The following is a 3,648-nucleotide window of genomic DNA, read 5'->3' on the forward strand; positions in this document are numbered from 1 at the left end:
TTGGGTGAAGGGTTAGGCTTGGGTTAAAGGTGGGTGGTTGGGTTAGTGGTTAGTAAAAAGGGCGAAAATCGTAAAAAGCGTCGGTTTTCATAAAATACCTTGTCTTTAGTGACTTTTTATTTTGGAGTATTTCTCCAAACAAGCTTTTATATAGCTTTTGTTTGTTTTTGACTTCATCATTGTTTTTTTTTTCATCACATAAAAAGGCGAGTTTACGAAGAACCGAGCTTGTTACTAAAATAAAGGGTGAAAAATAAAAATGGTTTTTGGTGGGTAAAAAGGGTTTTGGGGTAATGAAATGAAAGGTTTAAGCTCAAAGGGGCTATCTAGGGGGATTTTGGGTAGGTGATAAAAAAAAATTGAAAAATAATGGTTTTGAAAGAAAAATGGTTAGTCCTAATGCCTCCATCATTTACTTACTTGGGTTTAAGTTGGTAAGGACCGGGAATGTATTGTTGTGGCAAGTTCTAGATTTGTAAGAACCAAGCGGCTATTCACACAAGAAACGAAAAATGAGCATTTAGTCTAAATATGTATATTTTTATGCTCAATAAAGGCTCAAAACTCACTTTTGTGGGAATGGGTTTTTAATGTGATCAAGTATATATAATCGAATTTTTAACTAGACTTGTTATGCCGTTTCATAATTTTCTTATGTTGGTTCTTTGTTATCACGACGCTATCAGTTGTAAACTTGTAAAAATATAACCTTTTTAGAACTTGTTATTCCCAACTTAAACTAAGACAAGTAAATAAAAATAAAAAATAAAAAATTTTTGAAAAAATTTGGGGTGTTTAGCGGTTCCAATAGAGTTTTGTGTAAGGCTTGTGTTTAGGATTTGCAAAATTCAAGGTTTTAGCATCTCCCCCACACTTAAATTACACATTGTCCTCAATGTGTCCAAAAAATAAGGTTTTTGGTTGATTAGAATGTGTAAAAGTGGTTTAAAAAGCAAAGATTTTTGTTACTGGCATCCTGGACACGGCCCCGTGGTCAAGTGCCAGTAACAAAAATTAGAGAATTGAAACAGAAGCCTGGACACGGGGGCGTGTCCGCTGAACACGGCCCGTGTCCAGTTACCTGAACTGGGTGTTTTTCTGCAGGTGGCTCAGCACGGGGGCGTGTTGGTTGGGCACGGCCCGTGTTGAGCCTTCTGTGATGGAGATTTGTGTCAGGTTGCTCTGTTCTTTGTGCATGGTTCCATTTTTCTCGTTCCCTTTTTCATCCATTACCACCATGAGTGTGTTTTATTCTGCAAAATAAAACTAAAAGATTAAACTAAACTAAGGATAGTTCCGCGGAATGCCTCCGTGGTGCGCCACGTTTATAAGGGTCCTTGGCTAGACCCAATGCGAGGTCATATGTTTTCTGAGTGGGATGCTCGGCGTCCCATGTTACACCGTCGGAGAGCAGCATCCAAGCTCGAATCAATAACCTTCATGTAATTGACCGGGTCGTCATCTTCTATTCTTTTCCCAACTCCGAATTTCACTTCATCATCCCCATACCTCAAGGTGAGTGTCCCGTCATTTATATCCACCACTGCCTGGGCTGTGGCAAGGAAGGGTCTCCCTAGTATAAGGGGGACCTCAGTGTCTTCCTCCATATCGAGTATGACAAAGTCAGCTGGATAAACGAATCTGCTTACCCTTACCAAGACATTCTCGATGACACCTTGTGGGAATTTGACGGATCGATCAGCGAGTTGTATGCTCATTTTTGTAGGGCTCGTGGTTCCCAAGCCGAGCCTTTTGAACATTGACGAGGGCATGAGGTTAATGCTAGCCCCTAGGTCGGCTAAGGCATTGCGAACGGGCGATTCCCCTATTGAGCATGGAATCGTGAAGCTTCCGGGATCGATTTTCTTTTGGGGAAGTTTATTGAGCACGAGGGCAGAGCATTCTTCGCCTAAATTAACTAATTGCAAATTTTCAATTTTCCTCTTATGCGTAAGGAAGTCCCTCATGAATTTAGAGTATTTGGGCATTTGGGTTAGGACTTCGATAAAAGGAATATTGACGTGCAATTGTTTTAACAAACTTTCGAACTTTGCGAATTGCTCATTTGTCTTTTGACGAATTAACCTACCGGGGTACGGAACTCGAGGAGCCTTGGTCGGCTCTGGTGATGGAGGAGAGTTCTTCTCCTGCAGAGGTGTCGGTACTGTTTCTTCCGTTGGCGGTGGCACTTCTGCAGGCCCTACGATGCGGTTTCGTAGTGTGATGAGGTGAACTTGCGCCTTTGGGTTTGTTTCGGTATTGCTAGGTAATGCGCCTTGCGGTCTCTCGGAAAAATTTTGAGCTATTTGATTTAATTGTTTTTCTATGTTTTGAATGCTAGCTTGTTGATTTCTAAAATTAGATTCTAATTGTAGAAATCTTTCCGAGTTTTTCTTATCAGTGTCAGAGACGAGGCGATATATAGTATCTTCGAGCCTTTCTCGTCCACCTTGTTGTTGAGTGAAATTTTGTGACTCATTTCTTGGTTGCTGAAAGTTTGTTCGTTGGGTTTGTTGGTTACTACTATTGTCGGGTTCCCTCCAACCAAGGTTTGGGTGGTTTCGCCATCCTTGGTTGTAAGTTCCCGTTGGAGGACCCGACGGCCTAGGTCTATTATCAATGTAGTTTACCATTTCTTGTTGATCGTCTGTTTCTTTCATGCAACTCCAATTTTCATGTGACCCACCACACCCTTCACAAGCCATAACCGAGACTGTTTTTGTCATTTCCAATTTTTTTATCTTTGAAGAAAGAGCCTCGATTTGGGCTTGTAAAGAAGTGCTTTCATCGACCTTATGGGCGCCCGGGGCGATAGACTTATTTCCCCGGGGGGTGTGCCATTGAAAATTGGTTTGAGCAATTTCCTCAATTTGATTATATATTTCGTGTGGGCGTCGATTACCTAAAAGTCCCCCGGAGCTAGAATCAAGTGTCTGCCTAGTGTGTGGCAACAATCCATTATAGAAAGTGGATACTTGTTGCCATATTGCGAGGCCGTGATGAGGACACTTGCGTAATAGCTCCTTGAACCTTTCCCAAGTTTCATATAAGGATTCCCCGTCCTCTTGTGAATATGTATTAATTTCAGCCATTAACTTAGCAGTTTTAGAAGGAGGGAAATACTTATATAGAAATTTTTGGCTAGTTCATCCCAGGTGTTTACCGATCCAGCTGGGAGGGTGTTGAGCCAAGCTTTCGCTCGGTCTTTTAGTGAGAAGGGAAACATACGGAGGCGGATGGCGTCGTTTGATGCTCCATTGATCCGAAAGGTATCACATATTTCCAAGAAATTAGTTATATGTAGATGGGGATCCTCGTCCGCAAGCCCGTGGAAGGTTGCGGAGTTTTGGAGCATTTGTATCAAATGCGGCCGAAGTTCGAAGTTATTGGCTTCGACATTCGGAGCATTGATAGCGGCGCCTAGATTACCTACGGTGGGTCGTAGATAATCCATAAGGGTACGTTGGTCCGCCATTGGAGGTGGATCACCCGAAACCTTCTCTTGGTTTTTGGCTTTTAACCTTTTTCTGAGAAAGCGTTCGGGTTCTTCTAGTGGTTCTTTTATGTCTTTATTGGAACTGGAGCTCATACACTACGTGAGGTTGGCGTCGGGTTCCAAGTCCTGCAATAAAAACAGAAAAGAATGTT

At 42.1% G+C, this 3,648-nt stretch overlaps 1 non-coding gene across 1 annotated transcript; it reads left to right on the forward strand.

Moving 5' to 3' along the window:
• The first annotated feature begins 2,991 nt into the window (after positions 1-2,991).
• On the forward strand, positions 2,992-3,098 carry LOC118492720. The gene has a single exon (XR_004894722.1). It is a non-coding gene; the product is annotated as a small nucleolar RNA R71 (small nucleolar RNA).
• The last annotated feature ends 550 nt before the right edge of the window (positions 3,099-3,648 follow it).

This window comes from Helianthus annuus, chromosome 5, assembly GCF_002127325.2.
Source record: "Helianthus annuus cultivar XRQ/B chromosome 5, HanXRQr2.0-SUNRISE, whole genome shotgun sequence".
NCBI lineage: Eukaryota > Viridiplantae > Streptophyta > Magnoliopsida > Asterales > Asteraceae > Helianthus > Helianthus annuus.